This window comes from Hordeum vulgare, chromosome 1H, assembly GCF_904849725.1.
Source record: "Hordeum vulgare subsp. vulgare chromosome 1H, MorexV3_pseudomolecules_assembly, whole genome shotgun sequence".
NCBI lineage: Eukaryota > Viridiplantae > Streptophyta > Magnoliopsida > Poales > Poaceae > Hordeum > Hordeum vulgare.
The window spans coordinates 199,213,989-199,223,189 of record NC_058518.1 but is presented as its reverse complement, the minus strand read 5'-3'; positions in this window follow the sequence as shown (position 1 = coordinate 199,223,189).

Genomic DNA, 9,201 nt, shown 5'->3' with positions numbered 1-9,201 from the left:
CGAAATGCATGTCGACTTCGAGGGTCGACTCGCCGACTTTGAAAGAGCAAACCTAGTCGCGCTACAACACATAGACGTGGTCGATCCTTGGGTCAGAGAGCACAAAACCTTTATTGAGAAGACGTACAATGACCAGGCCAATAGAGGACGGACGGAGATATAATCAAAGAGCACAATTCATGTTTCACGCGTTGGTTCAAGCAGAAGCTTCTGTCGTACCCTTTACATGAGGATTCTTCCGTGGAAGAACAACTCATATTCGCCTTGTCATAGGGCGCCGAGCACAACCTGATGACGTATGAGGCGTACGATATCAACGGCTACACATTCTACACCGAGGGAAAGGACATGAAGAGCGATGGTTATCAGAACTCCGGGGTAACGATGGAATCCTACACCGGTAACGACAAGGACAGATACTATGGAAGGTCCCGATGTTCCGTGTCAGATGGGCCAAGAGCGTCATAAAAGAAGACCGATATTTCACCACCATGGTTATACCCGAAGCCAATTCCAAGACCGCGGGCGCAAACGTCACCGCGAAAAATGACCCATGGGTACTGGCTTCCCAAGTGGACCAATGCTTCTTCATTACCGACCCGCCAAAGCCCAGTCGTGTTGTCGTGAGGAGAGGGAAAAGGAAGATCATCGGAATGGATGGAGTCACCAATGAGCCAGACTTCGACAAGTACCGCGACCCGAAGATGGAACATGACGACGATGATGAAGTACCAGCATACACCACAAGAAGATGCAGGACCACCCTACCTAAAGGACGTCCGTTCAAGAGAAGAACTCCATTTACGAAAAATAAGGGCAAGAAGATTGTGAACAAATAGCTAGCTAAGATCGATTGTATTTAAATTGTAGCCTTCATTTCTCGATTGTATTTCAACATTTTCAAATTTGATGATATTGTTTCATATTCAATATGAAAAAATATTGAATATTCATGAGGACACTCGATCTCGATCCCCTCCATCTCGATCGCTATCACCCCTCGCAAGATCCCCCTCGCTACCGAGCACCCCCCGCACCCTCCCCCGCTCCACCGCCGCCGCCGTCGGCATACTTACCACTAGAACACCTATTCACAAGATTCAACTCCTATTCATAGGCATCTACTTGCAAACATAAAAAAAAAATACTAGGCACTAGATGTTGTTGTGAGGGAAGATAAATCACCCTCATGTTGTGATGCACACCACAGCATCAACTTCTCAAACCAAGGTGCAACCAGCACAAGAAAACAATGCATAGAAAAAAATAAAAGGAAAAAAATAAAAGGAGGGGGGAAGAAGATTCGAACCCGCCACCTCCTGCTAGCAGGCAAAACCCACGCACCACTGCGCTACTACTTTGGAGATTAACAACGTAGAGAAGGCGCACCTCATATACATGCGCCATTACTATATAAAAAACATTCTAATGGCGCACCGATCGGGGTGCGCCATTCCTAAGCCGGCTGCCCTCGCGCGCCTCTACTCGATCTGCGCTCGCGCGCCCTCGTCCCCGCCCACCCCTTCCCCCACCTTCGTCCACGCAGCCCACGGAGCTCTGGCGGCGCTAGGGTTTGCTCCAGCCCTGAAGCCGCGCATCCAACCGCCCCCTCCTCTCTTCTCCCGCGGCCTCCCCCTACCCCCTTTCCACCACTCAGCAGCGCCCGCCGTCTCCCCGAACCCTAGCTCCGCCGCCGCGGAGGGCCACCACCTCCCCGAGCTCACCGACCTCGGCCGCCACCTCAAGTCCCCCTGCAAGACCCACGCCGTCCTCGTCCTCTCCACCGGCGGCGCCCCTTCCTCCGCCCCTGCAACGCAGCACCAACAAATAGCCAGGTAAAAACTAGTAGTTCCTGTGGTTTTTCTGCAAATAAGCCTGTCATTTGTTCATCTGTGTGATTAGTAATTGAACTCCTAAAACTCCTGATCGTTCAGAATGTTAGCTAGGTAGACTTCTCTTAGTTTTGATGCTTCCCATCTTGTGTTTTCGACAAGAGATTTTGTCTGTAAAAGGGTATACCGGCAGCTGTTCAGCTATTGTTTGGACTGAAGAATCCTCAGGTCCTCCTGATATGTTTGGATGACATATGGAAGCACTATATTTAGTTATAAATCCTCAGCTTTGCTTCCACTCGTGGAACAACTTTTTGCTCAAATTGCTGGTTACTTGATGCAGTATGTTTCTAGCCTCTTGTTGCATGAGCCATAGCCCATGCTATATATGTAGGTTGTGCGTTCAGTAATCAGTACTCTGTTCTTTGATTTGAGCTGGGGGCTTCGGATGAGCGCAATGGCTGCGCCGAGGGCGTATCATCGGCTCCGTTGTGTGCTGGTAGTGGTGTGTGCCTTGTGCTGGCCGTCGTCCTCTGTTAGGTTCGTGGCGGGTTAGGTCGGGCAGCTGAGCGTGGACGCCTCGCTGCAGACTGCGCGGAAGATGCCTGACAAGATGTTCAGCATCTTTTTTGAGGTGAGAATAAGGGTCTCTTGGTGAATTGCTTGTTAAACTGCGATCTCTGAAAAATCTGCGCTCTTTGTTCGAGTTTCTACTAGCCACCTGGTAAAACTTTGCATAAAAATTTCAGCAAGGACATTTTGTTTGGTTATAGTTTAAACTATATTGCAGCTATATTGGTTAACTGAATCTCATAGTATTACAGAGTGCGGCTCTCTCCCAGTTTGTCTCGGTTAAAAAAAAGGATCTTGGAAAAATGGTTTAATTTGATTTTGCTGCAAAGCGGATAAGCTCAACACCAATTAGTGATTCAAATCATTTTTTGGTTTTATCTGTAGGAGATCAACCATGCTGGTGCTGGTGGGTTGTGGGCAGAGCTTGTAAGCAACAGAGGTAAGGAAATCTTAATTACCAGGATATGTGTTAATGAGTCAAGGGTCTATTGTGCACTTCCATTTTTCCTCGCTCGGTGTTGTGTATGCTCTGAAAAAACCACTTCCAGGTTTTGATATATTTATAACTAAATGTAGTGCTTCCATATGTCTTCATCTTCTCTGTTCACTTTATCAAATTGGGAGTAACACGTTTGTCTTGCTTCGTCAATGATTTATCGATCTTGCTTCCTTTAGATGGATGAATTTTTCAAAGACATAATTTAGTCCTCTCTTTGCATATTTAAATCTCCCAGGTGCAGATATTTCCAAGAGTTGTCAACCAGCCTTCATCTGCAAGAGAACGACAGCAGTAGGTGGAGTCCATCTGTCAGTTTATTGCAGAACAGGGCAGGTGCTTTACCTTTTCCTTAAGAAAAAATCAACATGAACTGTTGGCAATCTCTGTTTCCGTTATGTGTCGTCGAATGTTTTTGTCTACAATGTTTTCTGTCCATCTGAATTTTAGTCTGCTGATTTGATTGTAGCAGTAATTTATGGTTGCAACTATATATACTGGGTTGGTAAAGAAAGAACTGTCAACATCATATTTCTGAATGCTGTAGAATTTGTAGTAAGTTGTGTTTGCTAGGTACACCACTAGCCATGGCTTGTCAGCCATACATGATGCAACAGCTGCTATGTACTGTTAAATAGGAAGATGCTTGCTAAAAAAATTAGAAAAATTTCATCACTTACTACATTTTTTTAAATAACTTTTCCTTTTTGGTTCTGAAATGATACAAATATATAGGTCTGGAAGGACTTGTATAGAGGGCTGATTTGAATGGCTATAAGTTTAGTTAACACATAATATCTGATGCACCATACTGTCATAAGGCTATATTCGAAATTGATTAAAAATATGTCAAGTACGCTACAGTTTATAGTCAGGAAAATGAAGTCATAATCTTACTTTTACTAGTTTAGGATAGGAAAATGGGGTTTTTTGAAGATTGGATGACATAAGTTACAAATTAGCAGACCTTGCTTTGCCAAGTTGCCAGGCCACTCGTAGGTTTGCTAGATACTGCTCCTGGTATAAAGTTTGCTAGTTGAATGATCATCTCGGTAGAAATGTAACAAGCAAGTACATGTAATATAAATACTAGAAAGAAGTGACCCAGTACCACCACTGAACAATGCACCAATGAATACTGAATGACTTTGGTAGATATATAGCAAATGCAATGGTCCAGACTAACAGTACTGTAGGGCTCTATGTGCAGGAGCCAATGACGTTCAGTGCACTAACCTTGGGCAGATTCAGAAACAAGACCAGTGCACTAGCCTTCAAGGTAGTATAAAAGATTCATTATATTAGTATGACAGGGGACTAACCGAAGGATACTAAACATGAAATGGAACAGAACTGAAAATTGGAGAAACAACACACCAAGTAAGAGGACCATATGGTCTGTGTCCTTTTCATCCATATGAAAGTAGAGGCACATTGTGGTGCTAGTTTGCTGGGTTTTGTTTCCGACCATCGTGTCATGATGATTTTGCAGGTACCCCGAGAGGCCCTTGAGTTTGCCGGAATGTCGATTAACTTCCATTCTGGCAAATTCGGGTACTCCATATGTCCTATTTTCAGCAAAGGTCATGCTGAAATTTTCCGTGAATTTTAGCACGACTTTGCTAAAAATAGAACATATGGGGTACTTGCGACTAATGCATGGGCCGGGGTATCTTAGTACTTAATTACGTAGGATCAACTGCCCCTTTATTCTTGCAGCATTAAACCATAGGTCGCAATAGAGTCAAGTGATTAGGCCCAACTTAGAATTCTCCTTCCCTTTTCTTGATAGGGTATATTATTAGAAGATACCCATATATATCAGTCAACCTAGGGTGCCTCGGCATTGATAAACCCTAAATGATGAAAACTTAACTTAGCATTTAGGGTGCCTCAGCATCGACAAACCCTAAATTATAAAACCTTGGCTTTTAGGGTGCCTCGGTGTCAATAAAAACCTAAATGATGAAAGCTTAGGCTTTTAGGGTGCCTCGGCATCGACAAACCCTAAATGATAAAAGCTTAGATTTTAGGATGCCTCGGTGTCGACAAACCCTAAATGATGAGACCATGATGTTGTTCCTTGACAATAACCAACTTTTTGACCAATTTTTTTTCCTATTTAGAGCGAAACATGGCCCACAACGATGAGGCTGGCGGTTCGGGCAAGCCATTCTGGGAGCTGTCCCCGGAGATGGAGGAAGAACCTCACCGCTATGAGGACGTTGCAGAAGACACCGATCCCGAGTACACAACCCCTAGTGGTGTCGGGGATGACACCACTGATGGTGCCGCCGAGGATGCCACCACTGATGATGGCAGCACACGCACAGATGGCAGCCAATCGAAGAGGCGACGGAAGGACCGGCGCCCGAACGTGCTGAGCACCGTAAAGGAGGAATTTACTGAAGTGAACTCCGACGGGTATCCAACGGCGCCCAAATAACTAGTCAAGGGGTACGTGGTTCAGCTCGGGTATCCGGAGCACTGTCTCGATCAACACCGAGAACCTAAGGCATAAGTACCGAGGGAATTTGCGCAACCTCCTCTTCACGAAGCTGCACGAACAATACAAGTTCCCCGGTGACGTCGCAAACACACGCATCTCAAGCAATAAAGTGAACAGTGCCGCCCTCACGAAGATGAGCAAGGCCCTGTCTACTTGGAGAACTATGGTGAAGAGAATGCTTGAGAAAGGTGATAGTTATGAGAAGATCAAGGCGAAAAATCCTTCGATCAGCGAAGATGACTACAAGGAATTCAAGATCAAGTGTGAGAGCAAGGCAACCGCGGAATCAAGTCAATCGGGGAAAGAAATGCGGGAGTTGAACTTAGGGGTCCACCAACTCGGTCCCTGCGCTTACAGAGTGGCGGAACCTATATGGGACAAGGAGGACGCGGAGCGTGCCGAGCAAGGCCTACCACCCCGCTTCGAGAAATACGGTGACAAGCAGACCAGGAACTATGTCAGGGCCCGGTACAAGGTGGACCCAGTAACAAAGGAGCTTACCACGGATGCGAAGACCAGAGTGCTTGAGCGTGTTCTGGTAAGGAATACACCCCACGTAATTAGCTCCATATGGTTGCATTCTAATTAATGAAGCCAAATTTCTTAATGGTTCATTCCTTCCGCAGGACACTGAAAGCAGTAGCGCGGGGTCGTCTTAGAGCTCCCATTGGGACATCAATTTAAATAGGGCGATTAACATAATGAAAAACAAGGATAAGTCCAGTAAGCCGTCGTCAGCTGGTCGTGTGGCCGGCAAAGGCTTGTCCACGAAATGGTCGTCATACTATCACGCTGGTGGGCGAAAGGAGAGAAATACCAACTTGGAAAGCTAGTCGCGCGAGGTTGAAGAACTCAAGGCAAAGTGGCGTGGATTCCGGAGATGGTCCAAGAGCTAGTGCAACACCAAGTGGGAGGGGTGATCACCGCCATTGTGCCTACCTTGATTGAGGGGCCGCAGGCGTGGATTGCGGGCGGCCAACAGGGGCCGCCCCCGATTCCCAGCTTCATGGCCAGCAACTCGCACAACGCGCAGGCGACGCCATTGGTATGTCCAGCACCGGCCGGCACCTCGGCAGCAAGCGGCCCCTACGTCACTTGCACGCCCTCCGTTGGCGGTGCCTCGACATTAGCCGAGCTCGACGCCATCACGGTAACTAAGCCTCTCTCAGCCGATGACTTCATCTCCTTGCCTTTGACTGGGCATCCCCTGACGCCCTACATGTTTTCGCAGGGCGCCGGCGCCGACATTCCATGCACTCTCCTGCACTTCATGGGCGGCGAGTTGATCGATGTCACCAAGGGCAGAATCATTCAACCGGGCAACCCCATGTTCAACGGTAAACCGATGCCACCCACGACGTATAGGGTTCAACTGGTTCGGGTGCTGCCAGGCTGCGATGACTTGTTACCTCCGTTCCACCCCGCTGGGGCCGACAAAGATGATGTGATGACCCTCAGCGCCTGCTTAAGCTGGCCCTTGCTTTGGCTGAAGAGCTAGATTCGTTTGGGTGCGGGGGACACCACCCCACAAACAACACCACCAGTCCTGCCGGCGCCAAGCCATGGCAAGACCGCCGCAACGCTACCGGACATGCATATGGCACAGGATCCAGACATGCATATGGTACAGGATCCGGATGACGATGATGACGATGATGGTACATTTACCAAGGTCGATAAGTACTTTGCCGAACATGGGTACGGTGAGGAATTCTTGGGGCCTCCTTCTCAAGAACCCAACCCTGCAAAAGACAACCGCGATCTAGCTAGTACCGCGGAGAAACCCAATTGCAACAGGCGTTGTCTGGCGTTTAGTTTTGAGGAGACGCCTCCAGCTGCCGCCTTCACCGAGCCTCAGATAGCCGAGGTGCAAAATATTATCAGCCCCAACACACTCAAGAAGGTGGTCTCTGAGCAGATGAACTCGATCCCATTACATCAGCAGAAGAAGGGACGGAAAAGAAAGAATAACAAGGGTGCGAGCCAGCCGGCACTGAGTACGATCCATGCACTGGACATGCCACCTTCACCTAAGGATATCTCGAGGAGGGTGCATGTGGCGGGTAGGCCGATGCTACCGACTAATCTGCTCAATGCTGCAACCGGTGCTATGCGGAGTCTGCATGACAGTGTTCTTTGTTTGGAGAAGCGGCGTCTCTCCGAGAATAATGTGGCATACCCGGTTTTCGTGGACAAGGTGCCAGAGGGCAATGGCTTTGTCGATAGCGCCATCGGGGGTATGATCGTCCTTCGGTTTGCTGACATCTTTGCTATGTTTAACCTTCATCCGCTGCACTACACCTTCGTTCGACTATTTTCGCTGAGTATGGAGATGCGGATCATTAGAGACAAGACCCCGGACCTAGTGATAGTCGACCCCTTCTATATGCGTGCCAAGATCTTGGGCAGCGCTGGGGACCGGAAAGTCGCGAGTTCATACCTCGAAGGCGTCATTCTGGCAAACTCAGAAAAGGATAACTTCCTCGTGCCTTACTTTCCCTGGTAAGTTATCCCCTCATAGCCCCGTAACATATGATTTCTTAGATTTTGATCATCCTTTTTTTCTAACATTCCGTGTTTTGTGCAGTGACACACGTTGCACACCAATCCTCTTAAGCCTGAAATATTCCACGGCCACGTATTTCGACTCGGACCGTTAGTCAAAAAAAGACTACACAAATATCAAGAAAGTTCTCGATGAAGCTCTTCCCGGCTACGCCATATCTGGAGGCACCTTCAGTAGGACAAGTCTCAGGCACGGCAAACACGTGTTCACCCATAATACGATGTTCGCCTGCGTCAAGCAGCCGCCTGGCAGTCAGAAGGATGCCTACTATGCCCTCCATCACATGCGGGCGATCATACGGGACAGTAATCACCTTCTGCTACAAAATAATCTCAAAGATTGGGCCGCACACTTGTCGGCAATCCAGGATGCGGACATCAGACAAGAATTCTTTCGCATCCAGTCGGATTTTGCAGAAATCATCCATCAAGATGGCCTTCGTACCTCGGGGCAGTTCCACCTCAGATCTCCGATGTCAAATAGTGAGATAGATACAATGCTACAAATGCAGGCTGACAACGACCGCAATTTCATGACCATCACGAAAGACGGCGACTTCATCCACGTTCCCGTGACTCGCTACTAATTCATGTTGCAATATTAAACTTTAATAAACTTGTATGTCTCTTTGGTTTGGACAGTCGTTCAACTTATATGTAATCGATGCTATTTATTAGTAGGACCATGAATCGTATTGTTATACTTGTAATATTAAACTTTAATGAACTTGTATGTCTCTGTGAATTGCTACTAACGTTTTGTTTGGCTAGTGCATAGCGATGTCGTCGTATGTCGTGTACAAGGGTAAGGTTCCCGGAGTCTACAACGATTGGGAGGAGTGTCGGAGACAGGTTCACTGATTCAGCGGTAACAGTTACAAAGGGTACACCACAAGGGCGGAGGCGGAAGTTAGATACGCGCGCTATCTAGCGGGAGAGAGGAGGGAGCGTTGGAGGTACCGGATGAAGACCAGTTTCATTGCGATTATGCTCATCGTGATGACCGCACCTCTCTTCTATGTGATGGTAGTTTAGATGGTCGATATTGACTTGTAATGTGAAGACAAACTCGCTACTCGCGGTCTCGAGACTTGTAATGTTCTAACTTTGTTCGGTATTTTAATTTCGGAGACTAATATGATGAATTGTATTCAGAGACTAATCTTCTATTGTATTCAATAAATCTGTTGTTTATATGTTGTGCTATCTATATTCTGTGCAATAAT